The sequence below is a fragment of the Cricetulus griseus genome, chromosome 3, assembly GCF_003668045.3.
Source record: "Cricetulus griseus strain 17A/GY chromosome 3, alternate assembly CriGri-PICRH-1.0, whole genome shotgun sequence".
NCBI classification, from domain to species: domain Eukaryota; kingdom Metazoa; phylum Chordata; class Mammalia; order Rodentia; family Cricetidae; genus Cricetulus; species Cricetulus griseus.
This window is the reverse complement of record NC_048596.1, coordinates 112,927,185-112,940,323: the sequence shown is the minus strand read 5'-3', so window position 1 is coordinate 112,940,323 and position 13,139 is coordinate 112,927,185. Positions and strand designations below refer to the sequence as shown.

General features: G+C 38.5%; 1 pseudogene; it reads left to right on the top strand.

Moving 5' to 3' along the window:
* The first annotated feature begins 3,457 nt into the window (after positions 1 to 3,457).
* LOC100751516 lies at positions 3,458 to 9,725 on the top strand (annotated as a pseudogene).
* Positions 9,726 to 13,139: the final 3,414 nt, after the last annotated feature.

The following is a 13,139-nucleotide window of genomic DNA, read 5'->3' as shown; positions in this document are numbered from 1 at the left end:
AAAGAAACAAAGGATCTGAAAGAAGTTATGACCCAACTGGGGTTAACGGATATCTATAGAGCATTCCATCCAAACTCAAAAGAATATACCTTCTTCTCAGCACCACATGGCACCTTCTCTAAAATTGACCACATAGTAGGCAACAAAGCAAACCTCCATAGTTACAAAAGAATTGAAATAACCCCCTGTATCTTATCAAACCACCATGCATTAAAGCTAGAATTCAGCAACAATACAAATGGCAGAAAACCTGCAAACTCTTGGAAAATGAATAACACCCAATTACACCATTCCTGGGTTGAGGAAGAAATAAAAAAAACAAATTAAAGACTTCCTAGAATCTAATGAGAATGTGAACACAACATACCCGAACTTATGGGACACCCTGAAAGCAGTGCTAAGAGGGAAGTTCATAGCACTAAGTGCCCACATGAAGAAACTAGAGAAAAGTCACATTAGAGAATTGACAGAACAACTGAAAGCACTAGAGCAAAAAGAAGCAAACTCACCAAGGAGGAGTAGACGCCAGGAAATAATCAACCTGAGAGCTGAAATCAATAAAGTAGAAACTAGGAAAACATTACAAAGAATCAATGAAACAAAGAGTTGGTTCTTTGAGAAGATCAACAAGATAGACAAACCTCTAGCCAAACTAACCAAAAGGCAGAGAGAGAGCATGCTAATTAACAAAATCAGAAACGAAAAGGGGGATATAACAACGGACACTGTGGAAATCTGGAGAATCTTCAGGTCATACTTTGAAAACCTGTACTCCACAAAATTGGAAAATCTAATGGAAATGGACAGTTTCCTGGATAAATTATCAAAATTAAACCAAGATCAGATAAACAGTTTAAATCGACCCATAACCCCTAATGAAATAGAAGCAGTCATCAAAAGCCTCCGAACCAAAAAAAGCCCAGGGCCAGATGACTTCACTGCAGAATTCTACCAGAAATTCAAACAAGAGCTGATACCAGTACTCCTCAAACTGTTCCACACAATAGAAGCAGATGAGATATTGCCAAACTCTTTCTACGAGGCTACAATCACTTTGATACCCAAGCCACACAAAGATAAGACTAAGAAAGAGAACTACAGACCTATATCCCTCATGAACATTGATGCTAAAATACTCAATAAAATATTGGCAAATCGAATCCAAGAACATATCAGAAAAATCATCCACCACAATCAAGTAGGCTTCATCCCAGGGCTGCAAGGATGGTTCAACATACAAAAAACCATCAATGTAATCCACCATATAAACAAACTGAAAAAGAAAAACCACATGATCATCTCACTAGATGCTGAAAAAGCCTTTGACAAAATCCAACATCCCTTCATGATAAAGATCTTGGAGAGAACAGGAATAACAGGAACATACCTAAACATGATGAACGCAATATACACCAAACCAATAGCCAACATCAAACTAAATGGAGAGAAACTCGAAGTGTTTCCTCTAAAATCAGGAACAAGACAAGGATGTCCACTCTCTCCATACCTCTTCAATATTGTACTTGAAGTTCTAGCTAGAGCAATAAGACAAGAACAGGAGATCAAAGGGATACAAATTGGAAAGGACGAAGTCAAACTTTCACTATTTGCAGATGACATGATAGTCTACATAAATGACCCGAAAAACTCTACCAGGAAACTCCTACAGCTGATAAACACCTTCAGCAAGGTAGCAGGATACAAAATTAACTCAAAAAAATCTGTAGCCCTACTATATACAGATGATAAATCCAATGAGAAAGAAATCAGGGAAACATCACCTTTCACAATATCCACAAGCAACATAAAATATCTTGGGGTAACACTAACCAAAAAAGTGAAAGACCTGTACAATAAGAACTTTGAGACTTTAAAGAAAGAAATTAAAGAAGATACCAGAAAATGGAAAGATCTCCCATGCTCTTGGATAGGTAGAATGAACATAGTAAAAATGGCAATCCTACCAAAAGCAATCTACAGATTCAACGAAATCCCCATCAAAATCCCAACACAGTTTTTCACAGACATTGAAAGAACAATACTCAACTTTACATGGAAAAATAAACAACCCAGTATAGCCAAAACAACTCTTTACAATAAAAGATCTTTTGGAGGCACAACCATCCCTGACTTTAAGCTCTACTATAGAGCCAAAGTTCTGAAAACAGCTTGGTATTGGCACAAGAATAGACAGATAGACCAATGGAATCGCATTGAAGACCCAGATATTAATCCACTCACCTACGAACACCTTATTTTTGACAAAGGTGCTAAATCTATACAATGGAAAAAAGATAGCATCTTCAACAAATGGTGCTGGCACAATTGTATTCGGACATGCAGAAGATTGCAGATTGATCCATACCTGTCACCATGCACGAATCTTAAGTGCAAATGATCAAAGATCTCTACATAAATCCAGCCACACCGAATCTTCTAGAAGAGAAAGTGGGAATAACCCTTGAACAAATTGGCACAGGAGACCGATTCCTGAACATCACGCCAGAAGCACAGACACTGAGGTCTGCAATCAATAAATGGGACCTCCTGAAACTGAGAAGCTTCTGTAAGGCAAAGGACACAGTCAGTAAGACAAAACGACCACCCACAGAATGGGAAAAGATCTTCACCAACCCCACATCTGACAGAAGACTGATTTCCAAAATATACAAGGAGCTCAAGAAGCTAGACACCAAAACACCAAACAATGAAATTAAAAAGTGGGGTGCAGAACTAAACAGAGATTTTTCAACAGAGGAATCTGAAATGGCTGAAAGACACGTAAGAAAGTGTTCAAAATCCTTAGCCATCAGAGAAATGCAACTCAAAACAACTCTGAGATACCACCTCACACATGTCAGAATGGCTAAAATCAAAAATACCAATGACAACCTATGCTGGAGAGGATGCGGAGAAGAAGGAACACTCCTCCATTGCTGGTGGGAGTGTGAACTTTAAGACCATTCTGGAAATCAGTATGGCGGTTGCTCAGAAAAATGGAAATCCATCTACCTTAAGATCCAGCCATTCCTCTCTTGGGTATATACCCAAATAGTGCATGTTCATACAAGAAGGACATATGTTCAACCATGTTCATAGCAGCATTGTTTGTAATAGCCAGATTCTGGAAGCAACCGAGATGCCCCTCAACTGAAGAATGGAAAGAGAAAATGTGGTACATTTATACAATAGAGTACTACTCAGCAGAAAAAAAGCAATGGAATCTTGAAATTCGCAGGCAAATGGATGGAACTAGAAGAAACCATCCTGAGTGAGGTAACCCAATCACAAAAAGACAAACATGGTATGTACTCACTCATATATGGTTTTTAGACATAGAGCAAAGGTTTACCAGTCTATAATCCTCTTCACCAAAGAAACTAGAAATCATGAAGGACTCTAAGGGATAAATTCCCAGGAATGGGAAGTGGCATGAACTCCTGAGCTAATTGAGAGCATGAAGGTAGGGGAGAGTGTGCTGCCACAATAACAGCACAAGAAGAAGAGTAGAGGAGAGGGAATGGAGGAGCAGAGATATTGAGTAGGGGGAAGAATAGAGGAGAGAGATCAGGATGAGAGATACCATATCAGAGGGAGCCACTATAGGTCCGAGAAGAGATCTGGAACTAGGGAGATCTCCAGAGACCTACAAGGATGACACGATCTGACAATCCGGGCAGTGGAGGAGAGGATAGCCTAGAAGCCCTTCCCCTAGAATGAGATTGATGATTACTCTCTATGCTATCCTAGACCCTTATCCAGTGGCTGATGGAAGCAGTGACAGACATCCACAGAAATACACTGAGCTGAAATCTAGAACCTAGTTGAAGAGAAGGAGGAATGAAGATCGAAGGGGTCTGTACCAGGTTGGAGAAACCCACAGAAAAAGTTGGCCTGAAAAAGGGAAAGCAAATCGACCACAGACGCTGTTTGGGAGGCCAGTGCGGGACTGATCCAGCCCCCTGATCATGGATGCCAATGGGGAGTCCCCTGCACTCCGGGGAGCCTCCGGAGGTGGACTGGCGTTTTCCCCTGGTGTGTGTGGGGACTTTGAGAGCCCATTCCATGTGAAGGGATGCGCTCTGTCTCTGGACACATGGGGAGGGTCCTAGGCCCAGCAAGGAAGATTTGGTGGACTTTGTGGAGCCCCTGTTGGGGGCCCTACCCTGCCTGGGGAGTGGTGGATGGATGGGGTGGGGGGTAGGTTGGAGGTGGGGGAGGAGGGATGGGGGTGAGGGGAGGGAGAGGGAGGGGACTTACATGTGAAACAAGCCTGTTCCCTAACTTGAATTAATAATAAAATAAAAAAAATAAAATAAAAAAATAGACCTATCATATAACCCAACTCTTAGGTATATACTCAAAAGACTTTTTTTATCACAGAGATGATATAGAAATCAATACCTTTACATTGGTATGGATTTTGGTATATTGATACAAATTTAAGGTCAATTTTCTTTATATATATATATATATATATATATATATATTGTTTAAGGTATGCTCATGCATCTCATTTAAAAATGTAATCCAGGCAGCCAGATATCTCTGCCATTTCTAGAGTTTGAAGTAGCTTACAATGCACTTCCAGTTTACTTAGGTGATATTATATCCTCTGGGGTCATTGATGGAGTTGAAGACAGTTATAAAAATTAGAATAGTTATAGTTATATATTAGATAGTGATAGTTATATATAGTTTTCCTTAGTTATGATAAAAGATATATTAGTTATAAAACTTTAAACTTACAAAGATAGGATAGATTATAGAGTAGTTTTGCCAAATGCAAATAGACTAAATATTGTAACTATAATTCTTGCTTGATAACTGTTTTGCTATATATAATTTTACTATGTTAAATTTAAAACCTTCCTTTTTAATTAGACAAAAAGGGGATATGATGTGAGATGTCCTCTTGTATGCTGAGAATATGTGTTGCTTTTATTGGTTGATGAATAAAGCTGTTTTGGCCTATGACAGGGCAGAATATAGCTAGGTAGGAAATTCAAACAAAGATAGAGAAAGAAAGAAGGCAGAGTCAAGGAGACGCCATGTAGCTGCCATGGAAGTAAGATGCCAGAACATTACCGGCAAGCCACAGCCATGTGGTGATACACAGATTATTAGAAATGGATTAATTTAAGAAGTAAGAGCTAGCCAATAAGAAGCCTGGGCCATCTGTCAAGCAATTATATTTAATATTAGCCTCTGAGTGATTATTTCATAAGTGCTTCAGGGACTAATGGGTGGGAGAGAAACCAGTCCAGCAGGGTCAGGCAACACACACAAAAACTTCCAACTACACAGAGATATTTGCATATCTGTGTTCACTGATGCTTTATTCATAATAGTCAGGAAATGAGATCAACTTGGATGTCCATCAACTGAGAAACTGATAAGGAAAGTGGAGGTGTGTACACACTAAGGACTATTACTCAGCTGAAAAGAAAATGTAACCATGAAATTTGCAGGTAAATGGAGAGAATTGCAAAAAGTGTGTTTCAGTTCTGAATGGGATGTGTGATCTTAGTCAAAGAAGGGCAGCGTCATGTGAAGTTCATTTTCAGTGATTGCTTTTCTTCATAAGAATAACATTTCTCTCTTCTAATAACAATGTCTTGTGTTCTCCCATCTTTCTGAGGGAATTAAGTCATTTACTCTAATGCTTACAAAATTCATCGATGTAATTCTTAATCAATAAAAATTTTAGGAAAAGTTTAAGCTGTGGATTCAAATTATTTAGTAGACATGACACTAAATGTTTTTCATATTTGTCAGGATATTTTAAAAACTTATTTTCTTGCCAATTTGTGTATTTTATCCACATTTTCAAATGTCTTATATTTTCTCATGGGTTTTCTGTGTCTCTACATAAATAACCCCGTTTAAGAACTGATATTCACTGGTCTTCCAATAGTTCTATTCTTGGCATATCTTACTGAATACTAATGAGTCTATTAGTTTTTAAAAGAATTTACTTAATCTCATTTATCTCATATCCGTTTGTCTTTTATTTTCTTGAAATTTCTTGCCATTGTATTTCCTAACTTCAATTTTCATTGTGGATTATTTTTCCTTTTTTAGTTTGTAATGAATCCCTCTAACATGGAAATCCAGTCCTTTAAATTCTCTATATAAATACATTTGATATATACTTGAATATAAAGTAATTTTAGGTTAAACCCACATTTCAGTTGTAGATTGTGTAACTTTTCCTCTCCATCTCTGCAGTAACCTTAAGGTTTTTGAGAAATATATTTCTATAACCATAAGCATGTAGTATAGAGTTGATGTTGCTGGGCCAGGCAAACTCTTCTCTGTAAATGGGTCATATGGGTTACATACATGTCAGTATATGAAATCTATATAAAGTAGATATAGTAAATACATGGAAAGTTATATTGTCAGTGTTAATGAATTTCAAAACAAAATCTAAATATGACTGAGTATTCTGTGGAGTTAAGCTATATGCCAACCATAAGAAACAAGTTAGAAATTCTGCAGTAGAGATGTGAATAAAATATTAAAATTTTATGCTATAAATTGAAGTATTTCCAAACTAGTAACCATGGTATACAAAATTCATCAGTACAGGTTTTCTGTACTATGATCCAAACTTTATCTCAATGTTATCTGTTTTTATAATAATTCTCGTTTTTAGTTACTTGAGTATTATACAAAGTAAAAATGTGCTATTTTTATACTTATCCTGGCTGAATTTATACCATACCCCACTCATCTGATCAAGTTCCAGCACTCTTTTCTTTGTGAGGAATTGTAGGAAATTCTTTTAAGAACTATAAATATTACCTCATATGGAATTTCAAGACCATGAGTACATCACTGAACCCACAAAATCTATAGCATTAACTTTAGTTCATGCTGTTTTTGTCTCCCCTGCAATACTGCCCATTCTATATCATGGAGTGAAAGCTACTAATTAAGGCTGTCTTGAAAACTGGATGAAAGAAAGATATTTTCTTGAGGAAACCACATTTTAATTGTGTATAGAGAAGTGAATTAAAGACTATTTGAAGAGATAGAGCACATGCTTTTTCAAGGTAAAAAACACGGTGTAACTAAAATAAGAATCTATTCTACTTCTGTTCTTTCTTAGGGCCTTTTATGCCTCCTGGATGGATTGAGGAACATGGGACAACCATGGAGAGTTTTATCCACAAGGCACGTACTTACCCATCTGATTGGCAATCTCATTCACTGAACATGGAATACAATCAAAACAGCAGTCATCTGGGTGGTGGTGGCACACGCCTTTAATCCCAACACTTGGGAGGCAGAGACAAGTGGATCTCTCTGGGTTTGAGGCCAGCCTGGTCTACAGAGTCAGTACCAGGACAGGCTCCAAAGTTATACAGAGAAACTCTGTCTCAAAAAACCAAACCAACACACACACACACACACACACACACACACACACACACACACACACACACACACACACAACAAAAGCAATCAAACAAAACAGTAGTCAGCATTTCCTTCCTGGGGTGTTTTTCCAAACCTAGAATCACAACTCTTACTGCATACAAAGTGGTAAGGTCTGGGAAAAAAACATACTATTTACTGTTGGTAACTTCTTTTACTTTATTCTTTATAACTGTGGTGTAACAAAACTTTTCCTGGGGAGATGAAACACATGTCTACTTACCCCAGATAGTGAAAGACCCCCAGACCCCTAAGGGCCTCAGGATCCCGAGGAGCCCCTGAGACTGAGAAACCAGACCAAGAGCTGCAAAAGTAAGAGGGTTTATTGAACAAATGCGCATTCGGGTGGGGAATCTGCACACTCCAGCACAGGGTGCAATCTCCTTATATAGGAAAAAACCGCAGATCAGCATATAGGCAAGGGGCACAAAGTGATTGATTACTAAGTATGATCTCATGTTAGAGTGGCCACCCAGGTGTGACCTGCTTTTCTACAAAGGAAAAACCACAGAACGTACCCTGAAAAGTCCCAAAAAGGATTGTTTGTCTGCCCTCGGGTTGGGGCTAACTTCCTTGTCCTGGGCCTGTGGGAAAATTTTTCTCTGTGAACTAAAATCTTTCAAAACTTTTTCTCTCAGCAAACTAAAATCTTTCAATAGGAAGCTCAGGACATTACAAAGTATAGACACCACTGAAGTACAACTTGGTAAATGAATGAGTTTTATTAGGGTTTCCTACAGGAGTGCGGGTGAGGGATTACTTACAGGAGCAGAAATAATTAAAAGACAGCTGCATCAACAAAGCCTATCCCAGCATGGGTGGCATGATTACAAAAGCTGGGATGCTGGGGTACATTGAGCAGCCTGCAGACAGCTCAACAGGTTGAAGAGTGTCCTTTTCAAGTGACTCAGTTTAAACCTCTTCCAGGAAGCCTGGCTGGTTTCTGCTTCTTTCAAGAAGCTGGTCTGTTCTCAATCTTCGTGGCAGCTTGACTTGTCTGAGAGTGATGCTCAGTGTCTTGGCTTGTTGACTCTGGCAGGGAGGGGCCTAGTGAATCTGGTCAGTTTCAGGGATTTCCTAAATCTGTTTGAGTTGTTTACCTTCCTTTCCTATAAGATTCCCTGTAGGCTAGAATGAATAAATCTCAGAGGAATCTGTTACACACAATAACTCAAGCAAAAAACATGATTTCTCTATGTATTTGATGCCAATTAAAGTGGATGCTATGCTTGTTAAGTTATGTGAAACTATTAGTATTTATTTAAAAAATGGGTAAATTTGTTCCTTTGCCATTAATCAAAGCACATCAATAAAAAATTGTAAATTAGAAGACAAATTATCAATTATAAAATTTTCTTATATTGGAAATAAATCTTTTATACAATATAATCTGAATATGCTTTCCTCCAAGTTTCTTCACATCCTTCTTCCTATCTCTCAATCAAAAACAAATAGGTGGTTTGAGACCAGCCTGGTCTACAGATTGAAAAACCAAAAAAATCTGCCTAAAAACAAAAAACAGTGTACATTGAAGTATCAGTTAAACAGACGGCTTCACATGTGCCTTTAGAATTTCCTTTATTTACTGGATCCAGTCATGAGCAATATATGGCCACCAGGGGGCATCAGTAGAAAGGGATGAGAAATACTATTTACTGTCTTTCAGAGAAGATTCAAGGATGTTGCAGATATCAGACAGCAGTTTCCATCACTAGGAGGAGATATCAAGTTTCCAATATTCTTTGAAGAGGAGCAGTTCTTTTCCAGTGTTTTTCAAATGAGTTCACCTGGATTGCAACTCTGGACTCACTATGATGTAACGGATAACTTTTTAATACAAGTGACAGGAAAGAAGCGAGTTACACTGTTCAATCCTCGAGATGCACACTATTTATATTTATCAGGTTCTAAATCAGAAGTGCTGGATATTGACAGCCCTGACCTGGATAAATACCCACTCTTCCCTGAGGTGAGGAGGTATGAGTGTTCCCTTGAAGCTGTTGATGTTCTGTTCTTACCTCCTTTATGGTTCCATAATGCAATTTCTTAAGAGTTTGGAGTGGGAGTGAATGTCTTTTGGAAGCACCTTCCATCATAATGCTATGACTAAATAGATACCTATGGCAAACAAAGACCCTGTATCAGCATCCAGAGTTTTGCAAATCTTGGACAGAGCTTTGAAAACACTGGCTAAACTACCAGAGGAATACAGGAACTTCTATGGATGCCAAATGGTCTTGCACATTCAAGACAAAGCCTACAGTAGGAACTTTAAGTAAAAAATGAACTAAATGTAGTAAAAATTTAAAAATAAATAAAAATCAGCTCTTGTATGTGAAAATTATACAAGATATAAGCATTTAAAGATGCCTTTTAAAAGTAGGATAAATCAGTCTCAGATTTATAGTACAAAGTAGATTCATATCAGATTTCTACTTGGAACAGACAGAATACTTAGTGGAACAATTCTTTAGCTCTAAGATGTAAATAACTTAATATGTATTTAATCACAGTACATAAAGTCTACTGATGGAATATTACAAAAAAATCAAACCAAAAAAATAGGCACTTAAGGGCAGTGGTAGAGCATTCCTTTTATCTCAGCACTCCAGAGGCAGAGGCCCGTGGATCTCCGAGTTTGAAGCCAGCCATGTCTACAGAGAGAGTTCCAGGATGGCCAGGGCTACCCAGAGAAGCCCTGTCTCAAAAAAATGAAACCAGCAACAACAGCAAGAAAACAAACAAAAACAAAACAAAAAGTAAAACACAAAAGTAAAACTAATCAACCAGCCAACCAACCAACCGACATCTGATGCATGATAAAGTAAAATAAGTGAAAACAACAACACATAACCTTCAACATATGATTGGTTCTGTCTCCAAAATATTCTGCGGGTAAAGTAGCACAAAGATTTTGGGAGTTGCCAACTTGAAAGGACACCAACTTACCCAAGCATGTAGCTCTGGCAGGCCTTGCCCTTCTTTCCTCATTCCTTCTGCCTTGCAACAAACAAACAAACAAACAAAAAAAAAACAAAAACAGATTATATGCCTAATTGGCCATTTCCTCCTAAGGCTGACTACTGAAGTCCAGCAATCAGAAGCCCCCTTTAGTTCACCTAGTTAACATGCCCAATTAAAATTAAACACTTAACACAAGTTTTCCCCTTTTACCTTTATAAATTTCTATTTGCTTAATGCCACATATTCCTCTTCTCTATCCAGCAGCAGTCCTTTGTCCCTCCAGGATAAATACCCCTTCCTCCTTTTCCTTGTCTCCTTCCCCTTCTCCCTTAGTCCCTATCTCCTAGCCCATTATAACACAGACCTGCTCTTTTCCCTCTCTGAAAACTTACACCTGCAAGGTCATTTGCTGCTATTTTCTGCCATAGTCAGAAAGCAGCCACCTTAGCTTTTCTTCCCCACTTTCCTTGGACTGAATTAGAGTTGTGTTTACTGTGACATTTTCCCATTTCCTTGGTGAAGTCTACCACTGTGGTTTTTGCATCTGGGATTGTTGCTCCAGGGGGAAGGATGAGGAATCTTTTGGTATCAGGAGTACTTTAACTTGTGTTAAGTGCACTATCTGCTACAACTGAATCATTTTGGAATTTACTAATATAGATGAGCAGTCTGAACATGATTATATAACCGTTGTATGCTACAAGGAGGCACTCATTGTCATATGTTGTATGTTGGGCTCTGTGGAGTCCCAGGATCTGGGAAGCATCATTGTGTTTTTTTGTAGTCTGTAATCTTTTTGGTACATTTCATGAAGACAAGATGTTGCTACTTAGTATGGTAGTATCCCATAGGGATCTGGACCACCTTTCTCTTCACCTATCTACCATGAAGGGGACAGTATTCCTGCTACTATTCCATCTCACTTTTAGGGCTGCACCTTTGACACCAAGTGCTACATGATTTTGTTAAGTCCATGTAGGAACTCTCTACACATATAATCTGGGATAAAACTTTCTGGGAAAAAGAATACTTCTTAAGCTTCAGTTTAAAGTTTTTTTTTTTTAAAAAGGAAGAAACAAGATGTTTGAAAATAAAGCTAAAATATTCTAGTAGTCAATATTCACCTGCTAAGTGAGATTTCAATCACCGACTGACTCTCACTCCTTTTTGTAGTAGTGCCTGAGTCAATATAACCTGTATCCATTAATATTTCATACTTGATTTTCTTTCTTCATGTCTCATGTTGAACCTACTGTTAATCCCGTGATTTCATAGTTGTGCCATTATCATCCACAACTCTTCTGTCTTTCAATGATCTTTTTTCACTTATTTTCCTCCATATACCTGATAGGTACTTTTAAAGCCTGGAATGTGTAGCTTGTGTGTGTGTGTGTGTGTGTGTGTGTGTGTGTGTGTGTGTGTGTGTGTGTGTGTGTGTGTGTGTTTAATCCCAGCACTTGGATTGCTGACCAATCCAGCAACCAGCCATGCCCATTGAGTTAGCTCACTTCAACATCTACCCCATCTATGATCTGCTGGAGCAAATGAAGGGGAACGTCTTGCAGACCTAAAGCTGCAGGATCTCCATGACACAGGAAAACAACAGGCTATCTAGGAGGGGTCCCAGTGAGGGCCCATCATCAATAGGGTAGCAGAAACCAGACGTCTCAAACCAGCCCAATGACTCATTGCAAAGGACACATGCAAGTAAAGATCTATGGATAAAAGGGTTTACAGTGTGACTCACTGTGTCACACACTACAGCTTCCATGACAGAGATTTTTCTTTTCTTTAAAAATTTATTTTGTTTCATTTGAGGGAGTTGTTGCAGGGGTGGAGGGCAGATGTAGGGGGAAGGGGAATGAATGAGATGGAGATGCATGATGTGAAATCCACAAAGAATCAATAAAAAGTTGAATTAGAAAATAAAGCATCAAAATAACAAAAAAGCAACCACAAAGCAAAGTTTATACAAATGTGACGCAAAGGGGCCAGGTGTCATACCAAGCAGTAGAACTTGGTGGTGTCATCCACATGTCATGAAGGACGCATGAGTAAAGGAGTTGTGGAACTTCCCTTAGTGATTAAGGAGAGCATCAGAGGTGTGTAGCAGGGGAGTTCCAGCGTGGAATCCCCAGAAGACCATTGTGTGATGCTGTGAAAGTGAAACCTGGATTGAGTTTGACATCCCAAGATGTTTGAGATGCCAGAGCTATGAGGCAAATGACAAGGAGAGCTATGGACAGGGAATAGAACTAGACCAAGAGAGAGAGAAGTGTGTTGCAAGCAGCAATCCTGAAGTGGGGAGCCATCTAAACTCTTTGACATCAGACACCTAACTGGAGATTTCCCTGTTGAGTTTCACTCTTGCTTTGGCTAAGCAAGACTTATTATTTCCTCACTATGTCTCCATTCTTCCCATTTGCAATGATAATATATATTCTGTCCCGCCATATGTTGTAATTGTGATATTTTCTTCTTATTTTGATTTTATGGGTGTTTGTAGTTAAGATATTGCCTTGAATCTCAAAAAAGACTGTAGTTAAGATATTGCCTTGAATCTTGAAAAAGACTCCATACTTTTAAGCAGTATTAAGCAGGCTGTAAAAGACTATGAGGATTTTTGAAGTTGCACTAAATGCATTTTGCATATGATATGGCCATAAGCCAATAGGGCCTGGGGAATGGAATGTGGTAGTTTGATTGAGAATAGTTTCCATACGCTCATA